Source organism: Camelus dromedarius, chromosome 2 (genome assembly GCF_036321535.1).
Source record: "Camelus dromedarius isolate mCamDro1 chromosome 2, mCamDro1.pat, whole genome shotgun sequence".
NCBI classification, from domain to species: Eukaryota; Metazoa; Chordata; class Mammalia; order Artiodactyla; family Camelidae; genus Camelus; species Camelus dromedarius.
The window spans coordinates 6,003,144-6,016,215 of NC_087437.1; the positions used below are offsets into that span (position 1 = coordinate 6,003,144).

General features: G+C 43.1%; 1 protein-coding gene across 7 annotated transcripts in view; it reads right to left on the reverse strand.

Moving 5' to 3' along the window:
- Window positions 1–13,072, reverse strand: part of TBC1D5 (TBC1 domain family member 5) — a 498,316-nt gene that overhangs the window by 51,096 nt on the left and 434,148 nt on the right. The window lies entirely within an intron of this gene.

Sequence of the window (13,072 nt, forward strand, 5' to 3'; positions counted from 1 at the left end):
GGCAGGGCCTTATTCACTGACAGGTTCTGGAGCCATAAAGCTCCTTAGACAGGAGCAGGGGCTCCAGGGAGTCCTGCGGGGAGGGTGGCAGGGTGCGGAAGACAGGTGGACAGAACTGGCTACGGCCAGGCCCGCGTGGGTCTCACTTACACAACGGGGAGACTCCTGGAAGACTGTCAGGGGGACTTAAGGACCTAGCGCAGTACCTGATGTGCATTCATTTGTTCATTCATTCATTCACTCATTCATTCACCCACAGCAACTGAAGGCCTAGTCAGTGCCAGACACTTCTAGATGCAGGGAGACCGTGGAAACTAGACCATCAAAAATCCCATCCTGGGAGAGGATACAGCTCCGTGGTAGAGCGCCTGCTTCGCATGCACGAGGTCTCGGATTCAATCTCCAGTACTTCCATTAAATAAATAAAGTAAAAATATAATAAAATATTAGGGTGGGGGGGTAGAGCTCAGTGGTAGAGTGCCTGCTTAGCATGCATGAGGTCCCGGGTTCAATCCCGGGTACCTCCATTAAATAATTAAGTAAATGAATGAATGAACAAGCAAACTAACAAAACCTAATTACCCCCTCCCCCCAAAATTCCATACTTCATACTTCAAGGAGTTCACTTGCTAGTGAGCAGAGACAAATACATGAATAAAATATGTATGATTTTAGATGTTAGTAAATACTGTCGGGAAAAATAATGTAGTCAAAGGGGCCATGAGTATCTGAGGAAGGCGTGAGGTCTTAAACAGGATGGTTGAGAATTGAGATGCGTGACACCTGGGCAAAAACTTGAAGAAGGTAAAATATCAGCTTGGCAGGTTAATATGAAGGGACAGCAAGTGCCAAGGCCCCAAGCAGGACCTTTGTGTTTCGAGGGACAGCAGGGAGGCCAGGGCGAGGTCTGGGAGCTGGTGGGCATCGCGGCAGGTGGGGACCTGTAGACAATTTTCATGACTTTTCCTCTGAGATGGGAAACCACTGGAGGATTTCAGCAGAGGAATGACAAGATTTGATTTAATTTTAAAAGGATCAATCTGACTGCTGTTGTGGTGAACAGAATGAGGAGTGAGAGAGGGCAAAAGAAGTGGGGAAACAATTTTTCCTGCTGCAAAAATCCTGGTATGAGAGGGAGAGAGGGGTCAAGTTTAACTCCACGTTCTAAGATCAGACAGTGGTGATGGTTGAACATCCCTGTGAATACACTAGAATTTTACACTTCAAAAAGGTGATTTTATGGCATGTGAATTATTATTATTTATAATTAACCTGTGATTTTTATAAAGTCAGTCTTCACATGTGACTGCCGGCCAGGGACTGGCAGTGAGGGCGGGCCGTTTCCACCGACGCCGGGCTCCCTGGTAGGAGCTTGGCTGCGGGGCTGCCTGCTGAGCCGGCAGACTTCCAGGACATCTGCATCGCAGTCCGATGCACCCCTTTCTGAGTTCCATCCCCTCCTCTCTTCCCTTCACAGATGTTATTCCCCAATAAACCTTTTGTACGTCTAACTCCGTCTCAGGGTCTGCCTCCTGGAGAATCCCACCTGCAACGGGGGATGCTGGGGTGAGCCCTGACGGAGCCTTGGGGTGGCCCTGAGGTCGGGGGAGGAGAGGCAGCAGGAACCTGCTGTACGAGCATCCCGCGCTGACCTCAGGGTCCAGACTATCAAAGTCAGCCTGCACCTTCGCTTCTTCCCTGCTCTGCCTCCTTCTGTCTCCCGCCACCCGCAGGCTCTGGGTCTTCACTTCCCCAGGCTCCATTTCATGGCAGTGATCTCCGGAGTACAGGGTCCTAGAATGATGGAGCTGACAAGGACCCCGGGAACCACCTACTTGTTTTCTCTTTTAAAATTATGCCGCTAATACATAGAACATTTTTACCATAAATAGATTAAATGTGAAAACTGCCTTTATAAAAAAAATCAGCTTTACTGAGTGGTAATTCATACACCATAAAATTCACCTTTTTAAAGTATATACTTCAGTGATTTTTACTATATTCAGAGATTCTCAATCATCACCATCTAATTTTAGAACATTTCTGTTGCCTGCAAGAGACCTCCTGCCCCTTAGCAGTCACTCCCAATACTGTCCTCTCCACAGCCCTCGGTAACCACTAATCAACATTCTGTCTCCAAGGCTCTGCCTTTTCTGGACATGTCATAGAAATGGGATTAAACAATGTGTAAGCTTTTGTGACTGGCTTCTTTCAGTTGGCAAAGTGTTTTCAGGACACATTTATGCTACAGCCAGTATCAGGATCTCATTCACTTTTCATTGCCAAATAATATTCTATTGTACAAATAGACCACATTTTGTTTATCCATTCATCAGTTAATGCCATTTAGCTTGTACCATTTCTTGGCTATTACGAATAATGGTACTTTAAACATTCATGTATAAATTTTTGTGTAGATATGTATTTTCATTTCTGTTGGGTCAATACCTAGGACTCAAATTGCTGGGTCAATATGTAAGTCTGTGTTTAACATTTAGAGAAACTGTCAAATTGGCTTTGAAAGTAGCCACACCATTTTACATTCCCATCAGCATTGTACGAGGGTTCCAACTTCTCCAAATCCTTGTCAACACATATTTGGCTGTTCTTTATTTTAGCCATCCTAGTGGGTATGAAGTGGTATCTCGTGATTTTTATTTGCGTTTTATCAATTCATGTGCTTATTAGACATCTGTGTATCTTCTGTGGAGAAATGTCTCTTCAAACCTTTTGCCCATTTTTAACACTGGGTTATCTGTCTTTTAATTGTTGAGCTGTAAGAATTCTTCATATATTCTGTGTACAAGTTCCTTCTCATATATATATATATGTAATTTGCAAAAAATTCTCCCATTCTCTGCACTGTCTTTTCACCTTCTTAATGGGACCCTTTGAAGCCAAAAAGTGTTTAATTTTGATAAAGTCCCATTTACCTACTTTTTCTTTTTGTTTGTGCTGTTGGTATCATAAGAAGCCATTGCCTAATCACAAAGATTTACTCCTATATTTTCTTTAAAGTGTTATAGTTTTTGCTCTTGCATTAAAGTCTATGATCCATTTTGAGTTAATTTTTGTATATAATGTGAGGAAGTAGTTCATCTTCATTCTTTTTCATGCAGAGATCCAGTTTTCCTAGCACTATTTCTAGAAAAGACTATTTTCTCTCCATTGAATGGCCTTGGTACCTGTGCTGAAAATCAACTTACCAAAATTGTAAGGGTTTATTTCTGTGCTGGAAACTCTGTTCCATTTACATATGCTTATCTTTAGGACAGTACCAGGCTATCTTGATTACTGTGCGATATATACAGTAAGTTTTGAAGCCGAGGAGTATGAGCTTTCCAATTTTGTCCTTTTTCAACTCTGTTTTTTACCATTAGGAGGGCTTTGCATTTCCAGATTAATTTTATGATCACTTTGTCAAATTTCCCCAAAAAGACACCCGAGATTTTGACAGTGATTACAATGAATACACAGATCAATTTGGGTAGTAATGCTACCTTAACAATATAAGATACAAGCTAAATACATTTATACTGTATTTTGTATTTACTGATGCAGTTACATTTATCTATGCTTTTTCTTTGTGTGGATTTGAATTAACTTATAGTATCCTTTCATTTCAGCCTGAAGGACTCCCTTTACTATGTCTTATAGGGCAGATTTCCTAGCATCGAATTCTGTTTTGTTTTATACGTGACTGTCTTAATTTCTCCTTTCTTTTAGGAGAATAGTTTTACTGGATAAAGAATGATTGAACATATAGTCCTATTGCCTTCTGGCCTCCAAGATTTTTAATAAGTCAGCTATTAATCTTATTGAGGTTCCCTTGTATACCATGAGCTGTTTTTCTCTTTCTGCTTTCAAGATTCTCTCCTTGTCGCTGGCTTTTAGCAGCTTGCCCATGATGTGTTTAGGTATGGACCTCTTTGAGTTTATCCTGTTTGGAGTTCACCGATCTTCTTTGAATACACAGACTAATGTGTTTCATAAAGCTGTGGAGTGTTTCAACCAGCATTTCTTCAACACTCCTCCTGTAGCTTTCTCTCTCTTTTCTCCTTCTGGGACTCCCACCACCTGCATATTTGGTATACTTGATGGTATTCTGCAAGTCTTTGAGACCCTGTTCATTTTCTTTCATTCTTTTTTTGTCTCTCTCTTTTTCAGACCAGATCATCTCAACTGACCTATCTTCAAGTTATGATTCTTTCTTCTGTTGGCACAAATCTGCTGTTGATTCTCTGCAGTGAAATTCTCATTTTGGTTACCATATTTCAACTCCAGGATATCTATTTGGTTTTTTCTTTTTTAAATCCTTATTGCTTTTTTGATATTCTCTATTTGGTGAGACACTGGTCTCATACATGCCTTTCGATCTTCAGACTCAGTTTCCTTTAGCTTCTAAGAGATACTTATAATGGCTGATTTAATGGCTTCTGGATCTAGTAAGTCAAGTGAGTGTCTCTGCTTCCTCAGGGGCAGTTTGCATTGACTGCTTTATTTGCTGTCATACAGGCCATACTTCTGTTTCTTTATATGTCTCACAGACTGTTTATTGAAAACTGGGCATTTTAATAAAATAATGTGGTGGCTCTGCAAAACAGATCCCACCCCATGCCCCAGATCTCTTTTATTTGTTGTTTTTTAATTTTTAAATTAAAAAAAAATTTTATGGTTACTTCCCTAAATGAATTGTATAAAGCCTACATTCTCTGTTGTTATGTGCTGCCCACTGAAGTCTCCTCTTGGTGAGCTTAGCAGTCAGTTAGGAGACAGACGCTTCCTTTCCTTAATGACTTGCACCAGTAAATCTCTAAGCCTTTGCTGGGGGCTCTGTGTGTGTGTTCGGGGCATGCCTTCAGTGCTCCAGCAGGCAGCTTACAACTCTGCTCTAGATCCTACAAATCTTGCCTCTGCAAGGTCTCAAGTTCACGCAGAGCTGGCAGATTAAACTCTTCTCAGTCTTTCCTGGGCAGGTGCATGGTCCTGCATGTGTGCGGCCTCTAGGATTCCAGGAAAATATTGGAGCTTTTCAAAACCCCCAATGGACATCTCACTCCTTAGATTTTCCTTTTAAGTTTCTTGCTAGCCTCTGATTTTCCTATTCAGTTTTTGGTTCACCTCTTGTCTGCTCCGTTTCTGCCTTGGGCGGCTGTGGTGTTAAGTAAGTGGCACTGACTGTTTCTGATGGAGGCCCTCTGGATCTGGTTTCTCCCTTAGCAAGCTATACATAAAGTCAAATAGAGACAAGCCCTATGCCATAGGCTTTTCAGTGAACTGCTGGACACGTCAAGGAGTGACAATTTAATGGGGGTAGGACTTTTAGGGTGCTCCTAACTCATCCTTTTTTCTCCAGGGGTTGTGAGGCCACTGGTTATCAAAGGCTATGGCAGAGCTGGGGAGAGGAGGTGGAAATAGGAAAGTTAAGATGTTACAAAGTGCGCTGTTATTACCAAGACTCTGCCTTCTCCCCCTTGAATAGATGCTCCTTAAATGGACTCAATCCTTTGATTAATTTCCAGAGTTCTGACAAAGATGATTTTGGCATTTCTGCCACTCTTCCTATTACTTTTATGGAGAAAAAGATTTTCAGACGTCCTTACTGTGTTATTCCAAAAGTACTCCCCTCAGTAACTTGCTTTTTGAACTTGGTCATGAAGATCTGTCCTTGCTATAGGTAAAAATCGGCCTTATCCTTTTTAACAAACATGAAGAAAAAAATTTTGTAGCATTCCTGCATAGTTAGGATTTTTCTAATTTTTTGCCTTTACAGACAAAATGACAACACTCTAGAGAGGTACATCTTTAGGTACAGTTGGTTATTTCTGTAAGGTAAATTTATACAAGTAGAAATGGTACATATGTTTTAAATTTAGATAAATGACTCCAAATTGCTTTCACCTAAGATTTTAACATACATACGTGTGTGTGTAATATATATTTTTATGTAAGTGTAACATGACATACCTTTATCTATTTATTTATTTGGTAATCTGATGGAGGGAGGACTTCACTGACTTAGCCTGAAGTTTCTTGGTAACTAGTGAGGCTAAATATCTTTTAACACTTTAATATAGGTGATCTGAAGGTCCTACATGAATTGTCTCTGCTCATTTTATTTTTAAGAACTGATTTAGGGGAGTGTCTCCTAAATTCTAGAACAAAGCCCTTTGTATATATGTGGCATTTCTTACCCCAAGGTGATAAAGTGGGAAACAATTTAAGTATTTATTATAAACCGAGATGTTTCTTTTTTCTTTTAGGAATATTTTCTCATTGTTCCTTGGAACTCTACTCCTTAAGTAGCTTCTAATGCCCTGGGTTGGTGGATGATAAACCTAAAACAAAGGAATGTTTACTCAGCTTTGAGTTTCAGATTACTTTTAAAAGTCCATGGTGGGGGGTGGGGGCGGAACCTAGGAAGGCTACAGCATTTTGATTCACAAGAACATGGCTTTTTCACAAAATGAAATGAAAAAACTTCCATCTTTTTTTAAGTTTTTACAACTGAATTTATCTGTCCCTTCAAAATTCGGATCACCCACTTATTAAATTATCTGGCACTGGTGACTTCTTAAAGGCATTATAATGGCTTTTTGGATTTTTCCTATGTTAATTCCTTTATTAAGTTTCTCTCTTCCTTCTTGGGTCAATTTTGATAATTCATATCTTCCTCCCAAAGTCATACTACATGGCAGAATGATGCCTGTGCCCTTAATCTCCAGAGCCTGTGAATATGTTACTTTCTATGGCGAAAGAGACTTTGCGGGTGTGATTAAAGAAACTTGGGATGAGAAGACTGTCCTGGAGGATCATGGTGGGTTGACGTGAACACATGAATCCTTGAGGTGAAGCAGGGAAGTACAAGAACGAGTCAGAGATGGGACTAAAGAAAAAGGAGGCAGTTGAAACATGAGAGGGATGTGACCTGGTGGTGCTGGTTTTCAAGAGGGAGGAAGGGGGCCATGAGCCAGTGTGGGGATGGCCCTCAGCTGACAGCCAGCAAAGAAATGGGACCTCAGTTCTGTGGTCACAAGGAACTGAATTTTGCCAACAGCAGAAAAGATTCTCCCCAAGAGCCTCTGGACACCTTGGTTTTAGCTTGGCCAGACCTGTATCAGACTTTTGATCTGCAGAACTGTTAAATAAATAGGAAATCCTCATGAATACTTCTTTGATTATTCTGCTCTACTTCTGATCTCTAGACTCTCAATATTTGACATGATAGTTCAGATTCTGAGTTAATCTAAAATTCCGGGTAGAATCATTTAAATTTTATTATACACCTACAAAAAGAATTTTTAATTTTGTGGACTACAACAACTCCCCTCCCCCATTTTTTTTCCAAAGTGAAAAAAATAGTCATAAGCAGTTATATATGTCCAATCTTATAAAATTTTAGTTCCCTTGAATACATTCTGAAATAAAGCAGGGGTTATCTATTACATACATCTATCTATCTATCTATCTATCTATCTATCTATCTATCTAATACTTATACAAGTAAAGTTCTATCAAATCTATTGGGAAATGTTTTCATAAAAGGAATTATAATATTATCAAGGAAAAAAATCTTCAGAAGTTATCCCAGTCATACGCTGTACAAAATAATTTCCCCTCAATTACAGAAATTAGCTAACATTTTGGTGCCCTTGGAGAATATAAACTTAGGAAGATGGGGTCACCAGAATGTGAGACAGAAAGAAGGAACCTGAGACTTCCCTGCCCTTCCCAGACCCAGCACAGGCGGGAAAAGCCAGCCCTGGCGTGGGGCACCAGGTACACGGGCGACATTCCATCCCCAGGCCTCGCCCGGACAGCTCCTGCGCTAGGGGTCAGTTTTCTCGACAAGCCCGTAGTCCATAAAGTGGTCCTGAGGCTCTGTAAACCTTTCACAGGTTTTAGCTGATAGGAACATTAACCATTCCTTCTGTTGCACCCACGCTTGAGCTTATTCCAGGAGGCACATTCTTAAATCCCTGGCTGTGGTGCCCCGGCCACACCCCCTCGACAGGACTGAGGTCCCGCTTCTCCCAGATGCTGGGCACGTTGGCTGCTGACAGCTCTCATGGGTTCCTCTCTGCAAACAGCCCCTGGCTGACGAGTGCTCTGTCTACAATCTGCCCCTTCCCTGGGAACAGCTCTAGTCCAGGGGCTGGTCTGGGTGGACAGAGGACAAAGGCTGGCCCCCCGGCCTCTGACAGACCACTCTCAGGGTCCCATCCCAGCCCCAGAGGTTCCAGAGCAACTGAAACCAGCTCACCTGGACCCTAGGCTCAGTGCTGCTTCTTTCCCTCCCAGGACTGATCCTCAGGGCACGGCCCCGAAGCTTCCGACCCGTAAATCTCTGTCTCGGCTCATTTCTCCAAAGCGCTGACCCAAGACAATAATTTACAATTTTATCCTGCTGTCAGGCATTCTGGACTGTACCAAATAAAGACTTATTTATTCTTAAGCCACCTGAGACATGCATGCAGTCCTTCCTTCATAACCAAGCATCGGGGAACATGCCTGGTGCAGACTGACCCTCTGAAATGACTACAGAAACTGCCTGCACTGAGGATGGGGGATGGGGGGAGCAGTGACTGCAACAGGAGCTCCTGAGATGCTCTCAAACTAGCAGCACAAGGGAAATGCAGGCGTGTAGATGCACTGACTAGTTGACGGTCCAGGGAATAAAAGCCAACACTGAAGTATAAACAACAGTCCTGCAGAAGCACAAAAGAGAGATGGTCCAGTCCTGTCTCAGGTAATCAGAGGTGTGAGCTAAACGTTAAAATCCGGAGTGTGGGTGGTGGGGATGGTAACTCAGGGAGGGTCATTTTTGGCAGGGAAGACAGTATTTACCAGGCAGTTGGACTGCTGGGAACATGTAGGTCAAAGCCTGATTACACCTTCTGGTGCTTCCGGCCGTCCATATGTAGTTAAAAACGACCCCAGTACCAGTGTAAAACAGGCTTCAGTCCACCAGAGGGCTTCTTTTTCATTTGATGATTATTTCAGTGGTTTTCTCAGGGAAGGGGAGAGAAGGGAATCAAGTAAATTATTTCCAACTGCTGGTACCCTACATGTAAGCCTTCCCCCCTTTTGGTAATCCAGTTCTGGGGGAGGGCAGGGAGGGGGGCTCTAAACATCGGGCCAGCTAGATCCAGAAGAGCGCCTTGTCCTCCTGCGAAGGGGTCTGGCCTTTCTCTTGCCAGGGACGGCATGAGTTATTACAGAGACTAAGCAGGAAAGGAGCACAAGGGTCACAGGAGCATGGCTGAATAAGGCACCTCCGGCTGGTCCACACTGAGATGATAAGGTTGCAGACCTGCCGGCGCTGTCTGGCCGGACTGTCCTCAAGCTGGCTGCACTGCTCAGTGACCACCCACGGACTTCAGACAACTGGCTCTCAGCCCAGGACCACAGCATGCGCCACACTGAGAGTGCCGGGGGCGGGGGGGCGGCTGCAACCCAGCCCATTCTGTGTGTGAAGATGCCGGCACAGAAGGGGCACGGACCTGCTCGTGTGCACCAAGGTGCTCTCTGGACTAGATACGGCCATGTCTAGGGGCACAAAATCTTTCCCTTGTTCCCTTTCTTTCTCTGAACTGTTTGATAAAAGTTCTGTGTCCCAGGGGCTCAGTGCCACGAGGGTCCCGCCAGCCCTTACTCTGGGACAGGTGTTCTGCTGACTTCCTAAGCCCCCCTTGAAGCAGCTGCTCTTTCTCTCTCTTTACAGGTAAGAGGTTAAGCAGCCTCCCTGGGCCACCCTGCAAGGCAGTGGTGTGGGCAGGAGTCAAATGTGGGCCAGCGCGCAGAGCCCGTGCCGGGCAAGGGGTCCCACCCGGCGCCTCTAACAGCAGCTGTGCCGGGGGGGGGGGGGCTGTTGTCACTGTGACCAACATTCAGCAGAAGTGGAATGAGGTCTTCTGATGGCAGAGGGCAAACTTCGACCTTGTTCACAACCCAAATCCAACTCATTTATTCAATGTCTTTTGGAACTTGTTCCAAAAGGATGCATTTTCTAGCTGAGTGATGCCTCCCCAAATGTGTTTTACATATTCTCCATTTCTCTGGCTTCTTAAAGGGATTACTCAGAACATAATGGAACTACCTGCTCTGCTTTGGACTATCCTTGCCCACTATCCACCGCCCAGAGTGACCAGGACAGGGTCCTCCACAGGGAGACCCTCCTGGCGCTCCCGCTCCTCCCCCGCCCTGCGTGGACGAGCAGCCCCCCTGTCCCCTCACGGCCACGTCCTGCTCTTCCTCGTCTTGGTTCTGCCAGGTTGCTGCCTGTCACCCGCGCTGAAGCATTTCTGTCAGTGCCATCTGCTTCGGGGCCCAGAGTGAGGGCATCTCCAGACACAGCTGTTACCACACTACTGGGATTCGCATGTTACTCCTCAGACTAAGTTTCTTTTTTCTTAGAAGTAATTGTAAGAAACTCAGCACTGGGCACCCTTAGTGAAGTGGGCTGGAGAAAAGGAAGCTGGTCTTTTTTCCCCAGGTAATGCCTTTAATTAATTGGGATTGTCTAATGGTGTATGTGTTTTCATTTTACTTAAGAATGTCAACAGTGGTTACCTGGGCAGGGAGATTTGTAGCCTTTTCCAACCTTTTTTCTTTAAAAAAACCACCTGATAAATATTATACAATGATATCTATGTGTGTACATTTATGTATATACATTCACATCCATAACATAAATGCACACACAAATACAAATTTTTAATGCTATGGCAATAACTTACATAATCTGAACTTCTCTCCTTATAGCTCACTATATGATACTCTCTACTTTCCTGTGGTTGGAAATTCTAAATTCTCTTTGGCAGTAATGCCTGTGTATTCGTGTGTGTGTATCTCCCCATATCTTAAAGTTTGTTAAGTTTGTGAGTAAATTTCTAGGTATCTCTCGACAAGAGTTTCTGGGGTAGATGTGCAATTTCCAAAAATAATCTTGAAGAAATTCTTTGAGTTAAGTTGTCAAAAAATGAACTCTCATGTGGTGCATTTTTTATGATTGCAACCTACACTGAGAAATAGAAAATGGAGCTTTCCAACGATTTTCCAAAAATTATTTACGGACCTAAACTCTGAAATCTCACTTTAGATGCAGGATTTTCTTCAAAAAGTTAAGATCCATATAATTATTGTGTGATAAAAGGCAAAGATACAGCTATGAAACCTCATGAGAAGAAAAGGCTACATATAATCAAAGGATCACTGAAAATATTGATACTTACTTCATTTCTTGAAGTGTGCCCCATGGCTTAAAAAAAAAGATACTTGGGAGTGTTGAAATGATAGTTTCAGTTCCCTGAAATGAAAAGTAAATCTACTCTCGATATATTACATGGGGGAAGAAGCTAAGTGGGCCTGGCGTCTCTGATGAAGCTCTCCAGCTACTAATATTACTGGCCCTATGTGTGAAGCAGAGATTGTTCGAAAGTTCTCTGTTGCACCACTGACTATTCTGGTTCACGCTACTTCCCCTTGCTTCCTGACACTCTGCAGGAAGTGTGCTGGGGAAAACACAATGTGACTTCTCTAGATCGGGGCGGCACCACCTCACTGTCTCATCACAGGTTGGCCGCTGTTATGTGGGCCTCGTGTCTCAGGAGGCAGCTGGAGTCACCCCATCAGATCAATACGGCCCTTGTCCAAGCAGGGCAGGTAGTGAATCCAGAACAGGGTACCCGGAAAAAGAGCTGGTTCCCAACAGCGCCGGCCTGCTCGTCTAAGCACCAGCTGATGCCCAAGCAGCCTGGTGAAGCTGGAGGGGGCCGAAGGCCTGACAATCCTGGCACTTAGCCTGGGCCCCCAAGAAATGCTTGTTGAATAAACAAAGGAGATGATTCTACTGGCACAGCTCGAGTTATCTGAACAAAATAATACGACCTCCTTCTTCAAGACTCTGTTTAAAAAGTCACGTTGTTCACGTGGCCCTGATCCGCAGAAAGAGGTGGACTGAGCAACAGCCCAGGAGCAGAAGTCAGAATAAGCAAGCCAGCCCTGAGCTTTCTCCTTCCCCACGTATAGACTGATGGGGCTTCCAGAGCCTAACATGTACGAGCAGCACTCTGGCTCTGGGATAACAGAACTCTTACTAAAAAGTTGCCTGGGCTGGGGGTGGGGTCAGGTGGCGGGGGGTAGGGGCAGTGCTCAGATTTTAATTTTAGGAAACAAGTTTAAGTCCCATGAATTCTCACTGTTATCAGTGGTCCCATCAGTACTCACTTAAGTGCAATCACTGACAAAGTGAAAGAGATGTCATTTGGAGATGATCTGCCTCTTCTCCTGGCCCCCCTCCTATATCCCTTATTACATAGATCACTTAACAGACAACAGGAAGAGTAAACAGCAGCTTTTCACCGAATCCCCGAGTTGGAAAAGCCCTAAAGGTCAGCAGGCTCAATTACCAGAACACAGCCAGGAACTGTACCTGTGAAACACAGGACTAAATATAGACATACGGACACACCCCTCTGTGGCCACAGGACGTTTTTTTTAGAGGTGAAGCCAACACACGCCTAATCTCCTAATCACAATATATCATTTTCTGTTAATTTATTAAAAACCACAGATATTGTGGAGGTATATTATTATTAGAATATTTCAATTCTACTAGCATGACTATTCTGTGTGGATATTGTAAATTAAGGAAAACAAAGTATGAATTTCAATTAATACTGCTATTTTTTTTTTAGTCTGAATTTCAGTGGAGGATTCTTAAAGTTAATCTAGGCTTCCATTTAATACAGAATTTCTCTGCATGGCTTGGTTTATCTTAAAGATTACATAATAAAAGATTTGTGCAGTGACAAAATATTTATGTGTCTAAATTTCACAAGAGATGCTGAATATGGATTACTATTATTCTCTATTTCTTAAGGAAACTTTTTCTAGCTTTTGAACAAATGGTTATGATAGTAAAATATTATCTTCTTATTTTAAATCATTGCCAGTTACTCCACATAGAGATTTGTCAGACTGGACTTCAATTCTGTTAGTATGATTCATAATACAAAACCTGTACTTAAAAACATATTGCAAAATCATTGTAATTCTTTTAGGTAAAATA